Source organism: Cydia splendana, chromosome 18, assembly GCF_910591565.1.
Source record: "Cydia splendana chromosome 18, ilCydSple1.2, whole genome shotgun sequence".
NCBI classification, from domain to species: Eukaryota; Metazoa; Arthropoda; class Insecta; order Lepidoptera; family Tortricidae; genus Cydia; species Cydia splendana.
The window spans coordinates 17,116,130-17,140,752 of NC_085977.1; the positions used below are offsets into that span (position 1 = coordinate 17,116,130).

The 24,623-nt window shown below is 37.3% G+C and overlaps 1 long non-coding RNA gene across 1 annotated transcript; it reads right to left on the reverse strand.

Moving 5' to 3' along the window:
• Positions 1–9,217: 9,217 nt before the first annotated feature.
• On the reverse strand, positions 9,218–10,120 carry LOC134799261 (uncharacterized). Its single transcript, XR_010145376.1, has 2 exons — positions 9,765–10,120; positions 9,218–9,678 (listed from the first exon to the last, which is right to left on the reverse strand). It is a non-coding gene; the product is annotated as an uncharacterized LOC134799261 (long non-coding RNA).
• Between the last annotated feature and the right edge of the window lie 14,503 nt (positions 10,121–24,623).

Consider the following 24,623-nt stretch of genomic DNA (forward strand, 5'->3'; position numbering starts at 1 on the left):
AAACATTGACTTATCTCAATAAATATCTAGTATCTTGTATTTGTTAATACGATCCCTGAATACCAGTATTTCATTCTAAGAAACAGTCCCTATTCACGTGAGTGAAATTTAATTGTAGGGACAAACATAAATCAAAATTCTAATAGATAACGCATCTAACTACTCCATGTTATCATCCCTTCGTATCCACAAAAACCCGGTAGGTATTGTTATCAAAATGGAATTTGGCGATAACGGCCCCGATCCAATCAGGCCGAGTTAAGATTCACCGCGGGGAGATTACAGCGCGCTCCATAGAATTATGGGACAAAATTTTCTTCAACGGGAATTATGTTGGGGCTAGGAGACAAGCGTTTCTAAAGGTTTTTTATTATTTTATTGATTCGCTCCGGTTAGCGAAGATCAGCTTGGGCGAAAATGCCTTCGTATGTCCGAATGTTCTCTACAGGTCGCAATTCTCAACCGTTTCAACTGAAATTTAGTGAGGTGGTTCGATGATTTTTAAATGGGCTTTTTTGACGATTTTGGATTTTTTTTAAATGGGGGAGCCACACATTTGTAGTCGCGAGGGTACAGCTCACAGAGCCACTAGTTTAATTTAATTACCTAGTTTAAAATAGTCTATGGCTTTAGTTTGATTGTCTATTTTAAATAAATTAGATTTGGACCATTTTCAGGAGTTTTGGACTATGGTTGGGGGTACCCAAACTAGGTATAGTTCTGTTATAGAGTACCTAATATTTTTATCTAAATTGGTTCATCGGTTTAAGCGTGAAGAGGTAACACACAGACAGACAAACAGAAATACTTTCGCATTTAGAATAAGGTCATATGTGTTGTAAGAATAGAATAGCGAGCGTTTATTCGAGGCAAAATAAAAGAAGAAATAACACGTAACATAACTTAACATACTCGTAAAAGCCAAGAAATGAGAAATTTAGTTTATTTTGCTCGGGGCAAGAGAAACAGTACGTACGTAGATCTTGCCCCAGTGTTTATCTTACCCCATCTAACCTTATTAGTAAGTATACTGAACCGATCGCTGATTCCATGGCCCCAACCAAACCGGGACGAGGAAGCTACCAAAACGCTTCGTTTAACCTTCGATCTCTGAATGGGAAATCGGGCCTACGAGGGCTTACGTACGTAATATACGTATGTACGTGAAATACACTTTTAATACAGGATTGGCATGATTTGGGACACGTATGTCACGTGAAATATGGGGATTGTCACTTGAACGAAATCGAAGTTTAACAAGAATATTTTATTAGAGATGTAATGAGTTTTTATTAAATATAAAATGTTAATTAGGATCGTTAAAGTTCGTTGATCGTTGATAGATCGTTGAGATTGAGAATTTACCAGTAACAATATGCATCAATATTGTTACTGGTAAATTCTCAATCTCAATATACCTAACCTGAGACTTTGGTGCTGTTAAGATAGAACATTCTTACGGTAGATCAGTACCCCTATACGTCTACCATCAGTTTTGACAATGACATAACGCTCACGTCTACGTAATTTACTTTCTGTACATCTCGCTTGCACTAATATGCGAGTACGAGCGAGATGCAAAGAAAGTAAGTTACGTAGACGTGAGCGTATATGTCAATGTCAAAACTGATGGTAGACGTACTAGTGTAAATTTCATTCGATAGCGTGACGCAACCTACGCGTTTGCGTTAAGTATCATTTTGTATGGGATTTTTTTAATAAGAGCGTAATTTCTAGGTCCTTGTGTCTCTTAATTTATTGTCTTCACTTAAAACTAAATATTATGTCTTTTTTACAGGTATGTAAGTGCAAAGGACTCAAGACATTTTTGCTAGCGTTACGTACGTACGTCGTATAAGTATATTAATATGAAAAAATACAATCTTACACAAGCAGAAATAAATCAAATACAGAAATAGACCTATATATTATTATTTGCCCATGTTATAAATAACAAACATTGGATGCTTTTACCTCTCAGCTATTCAAGAAAAAGGTCTATTAGAATCTAGGGTTTCTTTGGGATCGAAAAATACCTATATATTAACCGTGCACGAAATATCAGGTAACAAAGTAAATAATATATTATTGCCTATCAAGTTGGTTGGGAGGCGCAGCGTGGGTAGACCCCCGACAAGGTGGACTGATGACCTGGTAAAGGTCGCGGGAGTCCGCTGGATGCGAGTGGCGCAAGACCGGTCATTGTCACTCTTTGGGGGAGGCCTATGTCCAGCAGTGGACGTCCTCTGGCTGATATAATGATATCAAGTTGGTTACATAGCGGTAGTGAGTATTTTCTACTTTACGCTTTCCTCTATGTATGTATGTATAAACTCTTTATTGTACAAAACACAAAATACAAATATTCCTTTTTTTCTTCCACAAAAAAATAACAAGAATATAAAAATACTGTTTTGAAATAGCAGTCTAATGATTGCAAAGGAATTAGTTTAAATTAGTTTTTTTTATGGAAAACTCATTTATTGTATGATAAGTGTTATATATTAGTTTATATTATTAGAGCGGCGGAAAATCGTGCAGGAGGGACAGCTTTGGTGCACAAAGAAATGATCCAATTTGGTCGCGACCCTCAGACTTGAGGAAATAAGGAAGAAGAAGAGTTTGTATTAGGTACTAGTTTCTGCTTGCGATTATGTCTACGTAGAATGATGATGATTGATAGAAACTGTCTTTTGTCCTTTCCTCGACCTCAAACTATCTCCATATCAAGTTTCATCTAAATCTGTTCAGCGGTTTAAGCACGAAGAGGTAATAGACATACCGACAGAGAGAGTGTTACAAATCGGTTATGGCCATGTCACAAAAATAATAATATCATGATTCGTTAAAACGACCCTTGCAAATCAGTCCCAAGTCAATCAGCGTTGTTTGCTTCGCAAATTGATACAGAAACAAAACAGAAATCGTACGAATCAGGCGTATTTGTTTAAAAGTTTTGCCAGGCTGAGTGATCAACGTTATATCGCGGCCGGAGTTTGGAGGGTGGTCGAAAAAAATGAGAACGGCAACTTTTGGAATCGATGCTCAGAGCTCTGTTTACAGATTAATTGTTTTCCATCATATTTTCACGGAAACGTTCGTTTTTGGCATGCTACTTCAGTCAACCTCAGTACTTTTGGACCGAGACTGACTGAAATAGAAAGACGCGTTCGTACGTTTCCGCGAAACGTTATGCACTTCAAATGTGTTGTGACGTTCGTATGTCAACTGCAGGTGGTATATTGTTGCGGCGTCGTTGTTGCCACCACTGTATCTCACTGTATTGTAATAGAGAAGCCATACCAAACAATGAAATTGTCGCAATCGCAATCTGTACAGTCGCCTGCAATAATATGTTACACAACGAAGGCCGCAAAAATATCTGACACGATCTTATTTGTAGAGCCATAAGAGCGTGTCACATATTTTTGCGGCCTTCGAAGAGTAACATGTTATTGCAGGTGACTGTACCACGCGACAAAAACGTCGTAAGCGCCGTATAACTCATGGCGCTTACGCGTTTAGGTCGCGAGATTCACGCTCCGCTTCTATGGCTTGATGTCAAAACAACATCAACTCATCGCGCAAAATACTGGTACTCTGTGCCGGTTCCATACGTAGTTCAATAGTTCAATGATAATGAGATTAATGAGTGTCGGAATGAACGTCATCATCACGGCAGTAATTTGTTTCTTACGCGTTGTCTGATTTTTCGCTTCAATTAGGGCAAAGTCTAGGCTAAGCTAGGTTAGTTTCAATATTTTTTCGATCAATACATCATACGCACCGAATAAATCCATTGAGCTTGTCATTCTTTTATTTTTCGAAGCGCTGAGCTTTCAAAGGATTAATCGTACAAAACTCCGCGTCATATTTATTTTTCAGGATCAAAAGTATCAAAACCATTAGTTCACGTCAATAGTTCCATGTGTGGTCTTTAACGCATAGTTCACCTTTCCACAGTTGGGAAGCAACATTAATTATTTCCCTGGTAGCATTGACATACGAACATGCGTATATACGGGATCATTAATGATTAGGGTTGTCACGGCGTAGAAATTCTAAAAAAACCATTATTCTAAATATTTCGTGGCTCTCAAGATTAAATTTGACAATATTTTATAGAAAATAACGCTGTATTTATAGATTTTCTCTTGCTAATCCATTTGAACAGCACACTCTGTGTCGAAAACCTTAATTATTTTCAATTCTCCCTTCCGTCCCTCTCAGGCATAAGAGGAGTTTTGTATCCAGCAGCGGTACGTATATAAGCTGAATTTAATTGGTGTTTGTTTTGTATTTTCCATTTTAAAGAACCATTTACCGACAATACTCCTCTCCGTTCTCTCTCATATATTATTCAATTGCACGTGCGTATTGCTTTTTTTTACAGATGAAACATAGGTAAGGAACTTAGTAGGAAAGTCGCAGTTTGAGGCCCGTTTCTCAAAAGCTTGTAACTTGTAATATAAGCGGATGTCACTTTTTGACAGCTTTTGTTAGAAAGGGACTTCCGCTTGTATTACAAGTTACAAGCTATTGAGAAACGGGCCCCTGGTGTCACAGTAAATAATTGTAAACAAATAAATTTTGTATTCTATTTGTATTGGCAACCCTAGAATGCCGTATCCGACCGGACGCACCGTTATCACTAATTTGTATCGGCCGGACTGACGGACAAACGGACTGATTGACAGTTCATTAGTACATGCACGTTTTGACGGCGTTTTTGGGTAGTTTAGTGAATAGAAAGAGTTCTCCCTAAAGTTAAGTTCTATTCAAACGGAAAGTTCAACCTGAAAGGAAAGTTTGTATTTGTTTGGTGCGATTTTATTTTATATTTATTCGACTAAAAAGTGTGCGTGGCGATTTTATTTTATATTTATTCGACTAAAGAGAGTGCGTGGCATTTTTTTTATATTTATTCGACTAAAGAGTGTGCGTGCTGTTTTTCTCATACATATACCTATGCATTTGTAAATGATATCCAATTCGAGTTTTACTTAGGTATTCGATCTGTTTCTGATTTGATCTGTCAGTTTTCATTTTTTGGTTGAAGAAATGTCACTTTTGACACTGACAGATCAGTATCATATCGGAAACCGATCGAGTAACTAAAACTGGAATTGGCCTGTGAGAATGCATGTTGCTGATATTGCATGTTGTAGGTAAGTGTAAGTAAGAATTACAGAGTAGGGTGAATATTTAGATTAAAATATAATTTACAATACAATCATTTTGTAATAAATTTATATTAAAAGATAATTTACTTAAAATATTAGTTTAGAATTACAGAGTAGGGTGGATATTTAGATTAAAATATAATTTACAATACAATCATTTTATAATAAATTTATATTAAAAGATAATTTACTTAAAATTTTAATTAATATAATAAAGAACCCCGCACAAAATGATCGGTAATAGCCGTTCGGTCGATTTGGCTGAAATTTTGTGAAAATATAGCCTCTAATACTCTGATCAACTGTGTGAAGTTGCAACTTTAATTAATGACTAGTTTTTAAAATATGACTATTTTTACGTTCAATATTTTTTACTTACATTATAATTCTTATTAGTTAACGTACAATGTAGCAACCTGGATTATTATTATTTACGTGGCAATATCGAGATAAAAAACATCATTCGAAGGTTCAAACTATCTTCACACCGAATTTCGTCCGGTTCCGTCCTAGTGTGAGCGTGGACAACTAACAAACTCGTAGCTACATTACGGTGCTAATCTGTACTAGTTACAATTAATTGATATCTGATTGGTTTTACAAGGCTACCTTTGTGTATTCAATGCATTAAGTATGGTATGAAGCGATCTTAATGATGGATACTTCACATTTTCTTCGTATCGGGCAAAACCTAAAAACCATAAGATTGCTGTAACGTGACCGCATGTACCAAGGATTCTTGCTCCACTTTTACACGTGCAATAATAGCCTAAGATTGGATCTTCACTTCTCCCGTTATTATGTTCTTCATCAAATGCAATCCACACATAATAAAAGGTTGCCCTTATTTAAATAAATCCTGGCTCATTGACCTGACACCTGTTTACACCGAATTTGCCAGGTCAATGAGCCAGGATTTATTTAAATAAGGGCTACATCAAGATTCCGGAACGCAACCTTTTATTATGTGTGGATTGCATTTGATGAAGAACATAATAACGGGAGAAGTGTAGATCCAATCTTAGGCTATTATTGCACGTGTAAAAGTGGAGCAAGAACCCTTGGTACATGCGGTCACGTTACAGCAATCTTATGGTTTTTAGGTTTTGCCCGATACGAAGAAAATGTGAAGTATCCATCATTAAGATCGCTTCATACCATACTTAATGCATTGAATACACAAAGGTAGCCTTGTAAAACCAATCAGATATCAATTAATTGTAACTAGTACAGATTAGCACCGTAATGTAGCTACGAGTTTGTTAGTTCTCCACGCTCACACTAGGACGGAACCGGACGAAATTCGGTGTGAAGATAGTTTGAACCTTCGAATGATGTTTTTTATCTCGATATTGCCACGTAAATAATAATAATCCAGGTTGCTACATTGTACGTTAACTAATAAGAATTATAATGTAAGTAAAAAATATTGAACGTAAAAATAGGCATATTTTAAAAACTAGTCATTAATTAAAGTTGCAACTTCACACAGTTGATCAGAGTATTAGAGGCTATATTTTCACAAAATTTCAGCCAAATCGACCGAACGGCTATTACCGATCATTTTGTGCGGGGTTCTTTATATTAAAAGATAATTTACTTAAAATATTAATAAATATATAGATAATTTAAGATAATTTACAGTATGTACAATATAATCAGATTTAGAAATAGGATTTTAGATGAGAGAGGGAATGACGTGTTGGATTCTTTCTGTTGAGAGGGACAGAGAAATAACATACTCTTAATCTCTTAGCAACATCGAAAAGAATCGTTAACTTTTGAACGTCCTTATCGCGAAAATAATGCAGCAAAGACAGTGGCACAATTAATGTTGCCATAGTAACGCTACTGCAATCGTCATCTGAATATAACCTTTAATGTCACATTTATGGTCTCGGTAATCCATAGTAACGGTACTGCGCCACGTAACACACGAAAGCTGAACGTGGCTGCCTCATTAAGGTGCATTTGCAGGAGCTCATTAGTGTAGCCGTGGCATTCGATTGTTTGAGTCGAATTTTCGGCCGAAACAGTCACGTGAACTAGATCAGTCGCTCGCAATCCCATAAACTGGTTTTCGCGTGCTCAGTATTAGACTGAAAATACAGGCAGGATTTGAAAACAGAGTCCAACGAACCTAACTGTGCTCTTGGCGACAAAGAATGGCACCACTATCGACGTTTAATTTCATAGGAATACGAAATATATGGTGGCGTTTTTTACACATTGTCGCTTGCAGAGTTATCATAGACTGGCTCTAGCTTAGATTATAGAATTTTAAGCTGACTAGAATATATAATATAGAAGTTTATGTTGCGTTATCGACAATATTAATTAATAATGAGATATATTAAATATTACAGATAAATTGAGAATATTGATACTGACAATGGCGATGAACAAACATAAAGCTCGTAAGATGTTGAAAAAATCGTTGTGACAATACGATAGCAATCCGTTGTAGAAGATAGAAATTTCGATTTAAGAATTCGACACTGCAACGTAGGTATTCAATTAAAATTATTTCTTATCAAACGGAATAATAGAGTATTCGACACATCAGAAAAACCGACCGACATATTTGGCAAAGACAGACAAGTCTCATTCAACGTCCAATTTAATAGAATCTCATTAAAATGGTGGCATGAACCATGAAAGTAACTTGCATCATTTGAAAGTAAAGCAGATTAACTAGAGGTTTGAATGCATAATCCAGCATTGATAATATGAATCGATTCCCAATAGTACGAAAATCAGGAAATAAACCGACCGAGTTTCTAAGTCTAATAAGAAGGCGAATGTGAGCGAGGTGTTGTATTCACTAGTCAGGCAAACCCTGTTTCGGCTGTGCATCAACTGTAATTGGTCTAATGAGAGTTCGATGAAGGTTCCGCACTGATTGAAAAGCTTTGACACCTTATACTGTACACAATGTCTGCGATTTTGACAGGTCGTCGGTCGACCGTGTGTTTCGACCTTTAATTAGGAAGCTAATTAAAACTTACATTGTAACATCAAAATGTTATTTAAGTGATGTTAGTCGCGCGTGCATATCAATCGTACTTGTCCGTACATTTATTGGCACGAAGACGCCATCTGATTGTAAACTTTAGCGTAGTCTAGTCAAGTTTAGTCTAAACATATTATATTTACTTCGCTTACATATATAGTCTTCCTCATCGATTTCGATGACGGCGACCTCAGCAATGACAGATTACGTCTGTTATGGGCCCGAATGTGGCTGGCCAGGCCGAACTTGGTCTTAAAGACTCTTCTGCAGGTGTTACAAAAGAGTTGGCCAAACGCGTTATACGTATACGTGTCAGAGCGTTTCGGTCTCTCCTTACAAAAACTCGGTAGAGCAGAAGGGGTGAAGCTCTTCTTTTCTGACTGTGCCTGACCGACGTACTTACTACGTATACATTTTACGAGAGTTGTTGCCTTATGACGGTTTTCCCTGCAATATTTTTATATAAATAATTATTTATTATTTATTTATTTTATAAATTGATATTTAGATACCGTCGCTTTTGCGGTGGAGGAAAAAATCGTAAGGAAACCGGCTAATCCCAATATGGCCTAGTTTCCCCTCTGGGTTGGAAGGACCTTTGAAGGTATTTCGATCGTTATCTAAGTGGCATTAATACTACAAAGTACAAACACACATCGCTGCAGGCGAGCCCATCGCTTGAATCAATAGGACGATGTCAATATTGACGAGTACAGACAGAATTGCCAATAATTGACTTTTATCATCCAATCATTGGCAATCGATGACCTAGCTGTAATTCAACGGAACCAAACGGAAAGAAGTAGCAGGGATTAATCCAAACAAGTCCTCGGAGCACTCCCCGTTATACATAGGTAGGTACAATGATAGAAGGCAGAGCGAGTTCTGAAATTATTGAGTAAATAAAGCTAGATGCATTAGGATTTGTTAGGGAAGTATAAGTACTTATGTATTGTAACAACTATTATTCTAGGGTTACTAATATGGAATATTTCCTTAATTAATTAACAAAACAAGGCAATATGGTTAAAACATTTATTCAAATTATTTTGAAATTAACCCGGAGAGCCTTAAGGGCCTTAACAACAGGAACTTAAGGTAAACTAGCTCTTATCTAAATAACACGAGCACCAGACTCTTATTTAAGTGTTGAGGGAACAGTTATGGGTATAGCGAACTCTTATTTAAAAATGTTTTGGTAGAAGCGGCCTACTGACGGACAAATTTAAGCGGTAGTAAGGGGTATGAGGGCGCCAGAACCAGCATCTCTGGTTCAGTAATTAATATTAAATAAAGGGTCGATCTAACCTCCAAAACTTCGAGAGACCGTAAACAATACAACCGCCACGTTGACCAGGAACCTCGACGTGGAAGTAGGGAAACGCCAAACACAGCTCCCTGCCACTGGTAGCTCGGTTTGCAGAAGCTGGCATCTTGAGGCCACACCGTACACTTGTAATAAAGACGGTAAATCTTGAAACCCTGAAATTTATAAAACTACTAAGTAACAGAACAGTCATTCACAGAATCGAATAAATATACTGGACTGCGTGTAGGTCGCTGCTTACCCGGGGCAGACAATAAGCGGGCGTAGGAAAGGACTTGCATAATTTCAATGCACCCGGGGCTTCAACTGCACAGGACGATTCACATCCAACGAGCTGCAATAATATAAAAACAATCAGCACTGCACTAACAAACCCATACAAAATAATGAAGGAATCGACGAGCTACTTACGATTAGGCGGCTTAAACCGCGATATAGGTAGACTCAGACGGCACCAGGCCGTTGGGAAAAGGAAACAACCACGCCTTGCTACGATCTCTTCCGAATCCAAAAAGAACGGCCCTCGACGTGGCGAGCCATCGGTGACAGATGAAACGACGGGGTTACCAAAGCCCGAACTGGATTCGTGCGATCCTAGGTGATTTTGAAAAGGAAACATTACCTTTCTTTTTTTTAATTTACTTGGACTAATATTAGATAGAAAGCAAAAACAATATTTGAAGACAATTTTAATTTACGAACCCCTTTCGAATAAAAAAAAAAACCAAAAATGTAGGAAGAAACCGAAATTATTTTTAATATAGCAACACGGACCAAGCTTAGTTCGATAGGGCGCTGCGTGAATACGCCTGCGCTCGCTAGATGGCGATAAGGGTATCAAACGAAGATGGGTCCCATACTAAACAGTAATGAAAAAATGAAGAATTAAAATTTTGTTGTTACAGTGCTCCCCTTCCCGAAGAAAATTTTGACTACGGCAAAATTTTGAGCTGGTCCCCAGCTCGCAAAACCACCCTCTTATTTTCTAGACGAAGTCCCAAAAGAAAAATCGACACTAAAGGCATAAAGGAAAGCAACGACCACCCAATTCGAACCCACGCATTAAACTATAATAAAAAAAATAAGCACAGCCGAGCTGTGCACAAGTTACCACATACAAACTATAATATTACTGTACTGTAATCTATACTACGATACCCTAAACGCATATTAACCTAAACGAAACTAAACGCTAATAAGCGAAGCTGCAAAGCTCCCTACCTACGCACTGCATCACTGTATATCTTGGCGGCGCAGCGAGCGACCTGGATCGCGGGCTGCACGTCCAAGTTATATGGCGGAATGTGCGTAAGGTATCAGATTAATCAATAATCCGTGGTAATGACTGAGTAACAGTCAATTACCCGTATGAATTAAGGACAGTGTCCGATAGCTCGGCTAAGGAGCCACTGAGCTACCAGTCGACACTCCTCACAGGAACACTGGCCCTGCAGTGCGAAATCAGGGATTTCGCCCTGCACTGCCAACACTCACTGTGGATAGACGGCTTATAGCCAGGTGAAATTAAACTAAGATGCTACACAATTCAAGGAACGCGCTTATCAGGCCGTGCCTTCAGTCGACACAGGTCTGAACGCTAATACCTATAAAGAAATACCACAACACAACAACGATACGTTAACCAGCTGTGTCTGAACGACAAGCAGACGGTAACGTTCGAAACAAAACGAGACACAAGGAAGTCGACTGTACAATATCCGTCTCAAGCGACGCAAGACTGTCAGTCTGACACACAAAAATCCGATGTTTGCGGACAACGCTTTAAGGCGCGTACCACAGAACATCTACATTAACGTTCACGCATATGATTTAAGTCATATCGCAAAGCATTAACAAAGAAGACGGCACTGCTATTAAGAGCTTGACGGTTTAAATTCCGCCAAAACCCGACCAGCCAGTGCCAATTGGAATGCTGGTTTAAAACGCCAGCACCCCGGTAAACTCGCGAAGAGACTTTAAAATCGTCCTCTCCGCCCACCAACGACAAACAAACCACGTGCCTGAGTTACGTTTGCTCAGACACGATCGAAAGGTAATACGCGTGTTCGAAAGGTAATTTTCCCCTCCGGACACTACATACATAAACTCCTGCTCGAAACACAAAAAAAACTCCTACCGAACATCAACAACAAAAAAAACCGCAATACCCGATAGTAAACTAATAAGTAAGTATTTACTTCACCTAAAGTAACCACAATAAGGAAAAAACTCGATTTAAGTCGAGACAATAGATAAAGAAAAGTAGGTAATAAACATAACTCCCCTACGAAACAACTTTTAAAAACCACTACAATAAGATTCGACCCTAAAGATGAACCGCTATATGGATATCAGTAAGTTATTTAAAAAAAAAACGAAAGTCAACAACGATAATTGTGACTGACTGTACCCAACCATATGAAGAAACTATTTAATATTAATTTTATTTATTTTAAACTTCAACTCCAAACATCCCGTAATAAATTTAATAAATGGAAACACCTGCTGACTGTACTTCACTATAACCTCCAAATTTGCTCCCTCAAACTTTTTACAACTCCACATTTATAATTAATAAAATATCGTTACATTTTAAACAGGTGTACAGTCAACTAAGTATACACACAGTAACCTCCCACTGAGGAAAAAATAAATACTTTAATTTAAAAGAACAACAAGTCTTACACCTTGGTACAGGAATGTCTAACTAACATTACACCTTTTATATATATTTTTTAAATTAAAGTAAAAGTTAACTCAAGTTTAAGTCTGTGTACTTGACACTCCGAACCACAGCACACATGTATACATTTTTAATTAAGACACTATTCCACTAGTTGTAATTTAATTAATAATTTCTACACTCTAGTACTAAACAGTACAACGCAAGTAATAGATAAGCAACTCCACACACAGGTACACAACCTAACCTATAAGTATGCTCACATGTGGTAAATAGTATAACCTAACACAGTTATGTAGTATAGTTACATTTTAATTTTAATAAGGGTAATAATCCTTAACACAATACAAGAATACAAGCAGCACCGTTTCTACCAAAAAAAAAAAACTCCCTTTAGCTAACACACTGTGACCAAAGAGGTTCGCTAATATTGCCCCACGTTGGGCGCCACTGTAACAACTATTATTCTAGGGTTACTAATATGGAATATTTCCTTAATTAATTAACAAAACAAGGCAATATTGTTAAAACATTTATTCAAATTATTTTGAAATTAACCCGGAGAGCCTTAAGGGCCTTAACAACAGGAACTTAAGGTAAACTAGCTCTTATCTAAATAACACGAGCACCAGACTCTTATTTAAGTGTTGAGGGAACAGTTATGGGTATAGCGAACTCTTATTTAAAAATGTTTTGGTAGAAGCGGCCTACTGACGGACAAATTTAAGCGGTAGTAAGGGGTATGAGGGCGCCAGAACCAGCATCTCTGGTTCAGTAATTAATATTAAATAAAGGGTCGATCTAACCTCCAAAACTTCGAGAGACCGTAAACAATACAACCGCCACGTTGACCAGGAACCTCGACGTGGAAGTAGGGAAACGCCAAACACAGCTCCCTGCCACTGGTAGCTCGGTTTGCAGAAGCTGGCATCTTGAGGCCACACCGTACACTTGTAATAAAGACGGTAAATCTTGAAACCCTGAAATTTATAAAACTACTAAGTAACAGAACAGTCATTCACAGAATCGAATAAATATACTGGACTGCGTGTAGGTCGCTGCTTACCCGGGGCAGACAATAAGCGGGCGTAGGAAAGGACTTGCATAATTTCAATGCACCCGGGGCTTCAACTGCACAGGACGATTCACATCCAACGAGCTGCAATAATATAAAAACAATCAGCACTGCACTAACAAACCCATACAAAATAATGAAGGAATCGACGAGCTACTTACGATTAGGCGGCTTAAACCGCGATATAGGTAGACTCAGACGGCACCAGGCCGTTGGGAAAAGGAAACAACCACGCCTTGCTACGATCTCTTCCGAATCCAAAAAGAACGGCCCTCGACGTGGCGAGCCATCGGTGACAGATGAAACGACGGGGTTACCAAAGCCCGAACTAGATTCGTGCGATCCTAGGTGATTTTGAAAAGGAAACATTACCTTTCTTTTTTTTAATTTACTTGGACTAATATTAGATAGAAAGCAAAAACAATATTTGAAGACAATTTTAATTTACGAACCCCTTTCGAATAAAAAAAAAACCAAAAATGTAGGAAGAAACCGAAATTATTTTTAATATAGCAACACGGACCAAGCTTAGTTCGATAGGGCGCTGCGTGAATACGCCTGCGCTCGCTAGATGGCGATAAGGGTATCAAACGAAGATGGGTCCCATACTAAACAGTAATGAAAAAATGAAGAATTAAAATTTTGTTGTTACAGTATGTATGTATTATTAATGGGAATTACGTTCAGCCTCATTCGCGCCAGTTCAAATCCATTTCCAATATACAATATAAAGTATTACCCCGGCTAAATACCAGTGAGTTTTTCGGAAAATATGTGAAACATGTATTTTGATGTTTACCAGACCTGTATGTTGCTGAAAGATAACATTATGAGGGAAATGGGATTAATCATAATGAGGCTGACAGTGACAGGCCAATTCGAATGTGCACCTGACATCAAACCGATGGGTATTTGAATGATATTGGAATCATATCAGTTAGCCGTGTTCGCGCGGGCGTCCCGCTCTCACTTAATACATGTACGGACATGTCAGAGTGACATCATTATGATGACAAATATACGTTCAAATTGGTCTACAGAAACTTCAGCCATTTATCTATACTTAAGGCCTCGTGGGTTCAGGTTCTTCTCTCGCTCTAACTGAGGACACTGAGCGTAAGCGTGAGCGAGGTAGCTGTGCGTGCCCGGGATCGCGGATATCAATGTTTTAGAATTTCGACGTTATCATGTTTTGTAAGTTTAAACAAAAAAAAATTGAGGAATTCGATCACACATAAAAGATTCGAAGCAATTTAAAGGCCTAGCACTCTTGAGAGTGCTATTCCTATTTTTTGGCAACCGTTTATGATCTAACAAATACTATGATCATAAAAAAAAACTCTGCTGACTGAACCTTCTACATCTTAACAACTGAACAAACGTCCCTTCTGAGTACTTTTAACAATTAATTTTGGTAAATTTTCTTTTCAACGGCTTTCGGCTTTTGTGTCGAAATTTCGCAATATTTACAATACGAACTTTCCATGCACGTTTTACGCTGTTTTAACTTCAGGCAAAGTTTCTTTTGGTAAGGCTTTTTAAAACGTGTTCTTAAACGCTTTACCAGGCTGACAGTTCAAATGACAATCGAATGTCAGTTACTGATCGAAAATAGAACACAGTCATGTTTGAAGTGCCGTATGTGAGAAATATAATATATCCCTTATCCTAGTAAAGGGTAAATACGTTATTTATAAGTTAATATTTAATACCTACTTGTTGTAATGGTGACAGTTCATGTTGATCGAGATTTGGTTTTACAGTGCAATACAATACAAATACTCTTTATTACACAACCTCAAAATACAAAGGAATACATAAAGACAGAGGTAGGGTTTGCACGATGGATCCGAAATGTATCGGGAGATCCGCGGATCCGGATCCAGATCCGGATAATTTCATACATTTCGGATCCGGATTGCAAACCCTAGACAGAGGTAAACAAAAGCCTTATCGCTAAAGAGCGATCTCTTCCACACAAAGTTTAGTTAGAGGACAAATGAAACTCATAATTTAACTAATTAGGAGGTGAAAAAAACGAAATTAAAATTAAATAGAGTCAGACCGAGAAAAGTCTGCAGCGATTTTGATAACCCACGCAGTGAAAGTGTCATTTTAAATGTCAAACTTCTATCAAATTACGACGTATAAATAACACTTGCACTGCGTGGGCTATCAAAATAGCTGCAAACTTTTCTTGGTCTAACTCCAGCAGTAAAGAAAGCACCTTCTTTTAAAATATAAATCCACAACAATAAGACATTACATACATACCTACTTTTACTTGAAGCTTTGAAGAAACTGAATAAATGTACCTATAGCGCCGCCATTTGGGAACATCTCCTAAACTTTGAATCGATAAAAAAATCTATTTAATCATGGAACTTGCTTACAAAATTTCATGAGAATCGGTTGAAAATTGCAACCTGAAGAGAACATCCGGACATACGGAACCATCTTTTCCAAGCTGAAAAGGAGACCTTCGCTAACGCACGGTCAATTAAAATAGGAGTGGGTACAGATTCTGATGTAGAGCATAATTATTTTCCATCGTATTTTCACGGAAATGTACGAAGTTGTCTTGCTATTTCCGTCAGTCTCGGTACAAAATACTGAGGTTGACGGAAATAGCATGACAAATACGAACGTTTCCGAGAAAATACGATGGAAAACAATTAGGCACTACATCTGTAATCTTGCTGTTATAAAGTTCAGTTAACTTTTTAAATTGAACAAGTTGTTCTTGCTGGCGGTTACCAAAATAGCTCTGTTTTGTTACATTTATTTTGAGGTGTTCCCAAGGGACCATTCGTAGTACGAGTTTGTTCATAAAGGCGTGTTTAGGAGGCTAATTCGAACGCACACTTTGACATCAAAGTGATGCTATATATATTTATCATTTTTATTAATATATATGATTTAGTTGTCATGCATTTCACTCATACTTGTGTTTCACTCATATTTCACTCGAATGTCCGTAGTTGTTGTGTATTGGGGCGAGTGAGACGCACGGGTGAATGAGATCAAAATGATATCATTTAGGCATCAAAATGTAACTTTGAAGGGGCCTCCTTGTCCTTATTTTATTCTATACATTCCCAAAACCATTATTCGAAGGTACTATCATATTGCACCACAATTGAAAATTTCCACAAAGCGGTTTCACAAATTTGGTCTGCCTTATCGCTACAGAGCGATCTCCATCGCTTATGTCCACATCGGAATATCTGATCGAATTTCAAATCGATCGTGTGCAAGTTGTACTCGCGCGCAGAAGGTTCCGTACCTAGTATGAAATCATTCTATGACGTTTTTGTTTTTATCATGAGGACAACTCTTGTATGCTGAGATTGCTGAGTATATTTTTGTTTTATTATACAGACATTCCCATATTTATCGTTTTAGAGAATTTAGAGAAATTATCAAATAAACGAAAGCCTGACCAGTAATATATGATCATTGTCAAGAGGGCGCTATTATTCTCATTTATATGGCAACCAACAGTTCAGTATAGTCAGAACAATGTGGATTGGCAACTCGTTATTTTGACTTATACTTTTACTCACTCTAATCTTAATCGGTATCCAAATATTCGGTGTTCACGTTTTTTTATTGTCGGTTTTACCGTATAAAATTCATGTATTTTCTTACGCGTCACACATAGGTCAAAATTACCTTACATAGGGTCTGCTACATTGTCAATGAATAAAATTGATCGTCTCCAAAGCCCATAGCAAAGAGAATAGAGTGTATAGAGAGTTATTGTCGTAGTAAATTTTGTAGTCACTGTAAATTTATTGCCATCTATCGACACAAGATTAAAACTAAAAATGAAAATCTATGTTATGTATATATCTTTGCCCATAGTAAATATTTTTCAAACACATCTTTGTTACTGTACTTAAGTATTTCCTCGCTTATGTATAACATAACACTACAATAACCAAGTCGTAATAACCAGACTATAATGCCATTTTGATTTGTTTACCTGTCAGCTCTGATGTTTTTGAATGTTTCGTAGCGAAATAGTTTAATTTCCCGAACGGTTCTTTTCCAGCAGTTTATTATTTACATTATTTACAATGTTTCGCTCTTGATTATGTATAGTTTTGGCAATTTTTTGTCATTTATTATTTAATATTCAACACTTAAGTATTATTCGAGTAAACCGCCACAATGACACTGACAACAGTGACAACCTATCATTAAAATTATTGCCAGTGTAAGAAATTAGTTCCAATGAAGTTCCGCAACATGGCGCATGATCATATATTAATGGTCAGGCTTTACTTTTGTATTTTTTTAATTTAAATTATAATTTGTTTTTATATTGGTATTGCCAATAGCCACACAATTGCACGCGCCTGATGGTAAGCAAGACCGTTGCCCGTGGACACCTACAACACCAAGGTTGCAAATGCGTTGCCGGCCTTTCAAATGGGAGTTCATAAGATACGGCCTTTCCAAATTTATTTCAATTCAATATTATATTCATAAATCATACTTACATTTTACACGTCAAATTATAATAAGTAACAAAAACAGGGGGCCTAACCCAGATGCCAATCGTTTGCGCAACGACAACGAAACGCTTTTTGTCTCTATCACTCTTACATATTAGAGAGAGATAGCGTCTCGGAAACGATTGGTATTTTGGCTAGGCACAGACAAATAGACGAACGGCACTGATAGCGAAGGTTCATTAATATGGCGCGCACCCTCCGGGCACGGAACCCTAAAAACGGTCAATTTCCCCCATGAATACGAATTAAAATCATATTGATCGTGTATGATTGCCCAGGGCCGTATTCCAACCACGTTCTCAAGAACGTACTAAGTTACACCAGTGTTAATGGCGCTTACGTTGTTTTTAAAAGGCAAGAAAGTAAAGTAATATCGTAGCCATTAAGGCTGTAATTGAGGGACGTAAACAGAGATTAACGGAGTGTTTGATCTGTTTTAATTGTGGTTTGTGTGGAGAATGGAGGAATCGATCAAGTTTTTTGTTGGCGAGGAACTGGGGTTGTTTGACTGTGATATTTGTATTGTGTTCCATTAAGAATAATTATAGGTAATGCGGAAACAGACCGGCGCGATTCGGGTTATGAATTAGAGATTCACTAGATATAAAATAGTAAAGATATGTGACGTTCCACGGCAAAAGGTACCTCATGGCGGCCGCAATAATATTGGAGCGGCGTTAATAATAGCGTAAGCGCCAACCGCCATGAGGTACCTTTTGCCGTGGAACGTCACATATCTTTACTATTTCTAATTCATTTCCCGAGTCGCGCCGAGAGGCGTTTGCGGTGACTTGGGCAATGGCGTATGGATAGCACTCGTTTGCCAACGCATATTGACTTTTATATTTATTTTACATTTATTGAGTCAGGTAGCATTTGAAAAGCGTCGCATCGGACGTCCCTTGCTGTGTTTTAAGGAGGATTTCAACCCGCTTTCAATTCGCATTCATTTACTAATATTTAGTCCGAGCATGATTAATTTAAAACTCACATTAGGTAGGTCATGTGAAATCAATGGACGCAGTATAATTATTTACGATTATGAAATTCTTTATTGTTCACAGATACACTTACAACTTCACACCTAAATCGATAAAATCCGCAACAGGCTTCGTCAACTCACTTACTCTAAATATACACATTAATAAAAAACAAAAAACAAAAAAAAACCTACAAATAAAATAGACCCTCCAACTCACCGCCAGCAGGCCGTGTACCCAACAGGCTGGCCGCATTTCCCCGTTGAATAGCGATGCTAATTCTCTGGGCAAAATACTGGCCAGCCCTTTGGTCACCCGTGGCATCGACCAAACGCGACGTCAAATCCTTATATAAGCCTAAATTGTTATTTCAGTTGTACCTAAGTAGGTACTTATTTTATCTCTGACTATAAACCTCTGAAAATAAATGAATCGTACTTTCAAAATTGGAATTAGAATGCGACTGCAAAAGACGAAAAACCGTTAAATTTGCTTCGTCTCTAATGGCGTGAAGTTCGCTTCACTAAAGATTACGCAGCCTACACAAAAACCTGCCCCGTCAGCGATCACTGATACGAAAGCTTTTACAACTTGGAAACTTTTTATTGACTTACGACTAATTCTTGGGTCACGTGAGAAACTCATTTGTGGCGGGCGCTCGGTCTATTTTGTGCGCCGCCGTGCAGTAATTGTTAGGTAATTTTCTAATGCATAAGGCGTTTACGTGTAGGTACGTAGTAATTTTTAGAATAGGTTAATTTAATTTTATGGTATTTTGTATAAAACTAAATATATCTATAGTCAACATCTATAGACCACTTTTTAGCGGAGAAATTAAATTGTGTGTGTTCTTTGGGCCAGCTAGCGTAGGTACTATTTATTTAATTATTTTAAATTTAAATCAGGCAACAAGGTTCATATATTACAAATACCTTACAGACTAACATACATATGTATTTTATAAACTTAAACTAATCACTATTTATACGACAAAACGGCGTGACTCCGTTAAATCGCCGGTTGTTTGGGTTATCATAGCCCAATCCCTCAGCATGAGAGAAGGCCTGTGCCCAGCAGTGGGACATAATATATATCGGCTGTATATTAATGTTTATTCTCCTACAAAATAATTAGCCGTAACGATATGAATAATATGTTTTTAGTAACTTACCTATACCTAGGTAAAACACAACGAGTAATGCTTGGCCAAATAATTTAATATAATAACTTGTAAAATAAAATAATTTGCTTTGAAGTATAGCTTTGGCTCTCGTACTATTTCGTTTTATAGGCTAATAGAGCACGGGGAAAATAAAACTGAGTTTAATTCCGAGAAGGAAACAGTATAGTGTGCAGTTTCAGGAGATAGTCTAGTTTATTAAGGAGCATAATAAATCTCTAGTTGTTGGATTTAAGTGTCATTTTGTATGGGATTTTGAGTGTCCAAACCGTCCCCTCTGGCGCGCTGTTCAAAATGCCATACAAAAATAGACATAACACAAACAATGTAACTTACACTAGAGGTTCTGGATGAACTAGAAACAGAGATGGGCATCATTCGAATAAACTTTTATCGGAATAATATTTTTTAGTTTCTAGATCTATTAATTGACGTATCTTAAAGTTCGAGTCGGGCCGATACTCCAATTAGAGAAGGTCGGTAGAGCAGAAGGAGTAAAGCTCTTCATTTCTGAATATCTGAGCGACGTACGTATTTATGCACATATAAGAGCCCTATGACAATCTTCCCTGCAATAAATTTTATACTTATGCCGGTCTTTGCCACATTGACCTTTATACAACTTCAATAATACAATCTCTAGTCTCCTGTGTCCAAGTGTACAATTTATTTTACATAGGTACTCTACAATCTATTTTGATTTTTTTGAGCAGGGTTCTGAATTAAAAAACGAAACCAAAACTCATGTTTCAAGAGACTAAAATAAAGTATGTAATTTCGTTTTCTTTTACAAACCAGATTAAAATATTTAACTTAAAAACAATACGAATAACTCAACGAATATCAAAAACAGGTACCACTTAAAACTTATTCCGAGAGAATTATTTGCCGTACCTATTGAAAACTTTCAAGAACCCGTCTGAAGAATGCCACTTTGAGTTTTAGGTTTTCAAACACTTAAAATACGTGTACCTAAGTATAAGGATCTATTTTAGTGGGACTTAAAATTCATTGTATTTTATTTTTGTAAAATATTATTATGCAAGAATCGATTCTTTCTTACCATAAATTTTACTGTTATTATTTTATTTAAAACGAATATTACAAAATCGGGATCTATTTATATAAATCGTAATAACAAAATCTTGTTTTATAGTTAGTAAGGTCAGAGTGGGTAAAAGGAACATACGGGGAAGACTTAACATTTAGTATGGAAGTTTACCGTATGAAACTCATTGTTATTTAGACAAATATAACATTGCTCGGGCAAAATAATTTTATTTCTTCTTACCCCATGACCTTGGTAAACTTAAATAGGTAATGCATTATTGTGTTCGATTTTTGTCAGCATGCCAGCCTTCTAGTTTGGATGTGTCCAAAAGCCTTCCCCTAAAAGTAATGCTTCGGTATAACATTATTCTATACTGTTACATAATACGCTAGCATCCAGTACGTGAAACAAGGTAAGACCTTTAACCGATATACTGCACAGGGCTTTAATAAAATTTAACACACAATGTTGCCAGTGTGCGGGGCAATAACAGAAATATAAAATTTTACGCCCACTATAAAGTGCAACGGCTCGGATTTCATGATTGCGTGTCTTCTAGAATTTGATAGAATGTTAGTTTTTGATACAATCTTCCTTGCACCGTTTTCATCTTTCTCGGGTTATGTTATCCCAGTTGCATCGTAAAGTAGAATACGAGTGGAATTGGTTGAATCTTCATGTTTAACAGCTGTAATTTAACTTTATAGGACTTTTCTAGTTTATACTAAGAATATGCAGTTACAATCAGCATAAATACTAGCGTATGAAACAACACGCAAAAACTGTCTGCCATCCTCGAATACTTTTCCAAATGAGGAGTGTTTTTCAAAAGGGCTTATTTTGGTATGATGTTCATAGAGAAAGCCCTTTAAAGAAAAGAAATAGAAAAGAAAAGACTCTCTTCAAATAGATATATATCTCGAGAGTTTGCATTCAAAAGTATCTGCAGTAGTAAGTAGTAGTGTTTTTGTTAAGCTATCCCTATAACCGCTAGTGAAAATTTCATTCGATAGCGTGAGGTCCGTGAGGAGCGTTCGCGTTTGCGCTATGTCTACTTTTCTATGGAATTTTTGAACAGCGCGCCAAGGGAGACGTTTTGGAAACTCAAAAACCTATAAATAATGACACTTAACGCAAACGCGTACGTTAGGGCGATTGTGCACTACAATGAATTTTACTGTCCGGCTGTCCGAGTTTTTACGGTCCGATATGGCACGCCATTAAATGTATATAGTAGCTTGTGCACTAGACGTAATTTTACCGTCCGACATTTTTCTTTTCCCCTTTCCGGACAGTTTTTTTCCGGTCCGAGATGACAGCTATGAAAAACGTGTTTAAGCTTGTGCACTGTATCTGGAATTAGTATTATTCATGACTTGGCCGGGCGGGGTCGGGCTAGGGTGTGTTTCATGCCACTGCGCCGCACCTGCGAGTAAAAAGACGGACAAGTGCACAAGCCAATCATCCGTTTTTTTTCATGCCATATCGGACCATGAAAACTCGGACTGCCGGATAGTAAAATTCATTGTAGTGCACAATCGCCCTTACGTTACGCTATCGAATGAAATTTACATTAGGGGTACCGAGAATGGTTCCTTGACTGTACCTAGCTTACTCTGTTGTTTTGACACAAGTGCCATAAACTAGTTCTCGACATTATACTACACGTGTTTCTTCAAAGCGTGCCTCAAGGCAGCTATTTTAACAATCCTACCCTTGTTAACTACTAGGAATTAATATTAATATCCTTAACATATTGTTACACCCCGAGGCTAACTGCTATTTGACTAATAATACAGATATTATATTTGGTTAGGTACAGTCTGACCTTGCGTTTAGAACTATTTTGTAAATCCAAATGTTTTCGAATGAGTGTTTATACAAGGTGCCTTCGGGGAACCCGAAATTGTAGTACCTACTTATGTATATTGAAATTTTACTTAGCAACTAGTTAATTTCATCTTCTGTCCACAGAAGCTAAATATAAATAAAAATAAATAAAGAAATATTGGGGACATCTTACACAGATCAAACCTAGCCCCAAACTAAGCAAGGCTTGTACTATGGGTACTAGGCGACGATATACATACTTGTATAGATAAATACATACTTATATACATAGAAAACAACCATGACTCAGGAACAAATATTAGTGTTCATCACACAAATAAATGCCCTTACTGGGATTCGAACCCAGGACCATCGGCTTAGCAGACAGGGTCACTATCCACTAGACCAGACCGGTCGTCAATATAGGTCAGTGGATTGGTATAATCAGGCTTGGTAAACCGCATCGTCGCATGTATTATGCGATAATTTGGCTCCGTGCATAACACGATAGACAATATCGACAGCTGATATACCTACGTTTAATTAAATATACTATGCACACATAAGATAAGGTTGCAGAACTTAGATATAATTTGTATGCATGATCACAAGAGGTTAATAATATTATATTAAAGCATATTCTTTAATATCGAGATTAAAATAACCCTATTTAAATTACGCGCATGCAGTACGCGATACACGTCGTGAACGCTGCTCGCACTGTTAGTGCTTGAGAAAGGAGACCTCTCTGAAACATACTTAGTATCAAAAATGTGTGGAAATAGGTATATTATCTTCAACTTGTAGGTCTAAATGAAGCCTATTATTACTGAATACGCTCAAAAATATGATTTTGATTTCAATGTATGTACTTATAATGTTAAGAATGTATTCTGTGTTACTGTACCAACGCAAGCGCGTTTTTAGGGTTCCGTACCCAAAGGGTAAAACGGGACCCTATTACTAAGACTCCGCTGTCCGTCCGTCCGTCCGTCCGTCTGTCTGTCACCAGGCTGTATCTCACGAACCGTGATAGCTTGACAGTTGAAATTTTCACAGATGATGTATTTCTGTTGCCGCTATAACAACAAATACTGAAAACAGAATAAAATAAAGATTTAAATGGGGCTCCCATACAACAAACGTGATTTTTGACCAAAGTTAAGCAACGTCGGGAGTGGTCAGTACTTGGATGGGTGACCGCTTTTTTTTTGCTTTTTTTTTGTTTTTTTTTTTGCATTATGGTACGGAACCCTTCGTGCGCGAGTCCGACTCGCACTTGCCCGGTTTTTTTTATACTATCAACATTTTCAATTTTACTACCTTCCGGCGTTATTTCCTGAACTATAAATATTTGTTCATTCCGCATGCATCGCTTGGGTCCCTAGCAAGGACCGGAAAACCCCTCTTTACGCTTAATCCTATCAATTCGGTAACCCAATCGATTCGGTTACCTTATCATTCGGTAACCCTATCATACTGTTACCTGATTGTAATGGTAACCTTATTGAAACGGTAACCCTAACCTTTAACCGAGTTAATCTCAAAACCCCATCGCGATAGGGTTTTTGTTAAGGGTTTTTAACAGGTTTTCATTCAGTTATGGTAACCTTTATTATCGGTTGCTTACTGGTTTGCAACATTAAAGTAGTTTTAGTGATGTGCCGTCAGAACTAAAAAAAATACTAAAAAATAGTTTATTTTATTGACTTTATTTATATTTTGTTGATTTTATTGACTTTATTTATTAAATTTCTTTAATTTAATTTATTTAATTT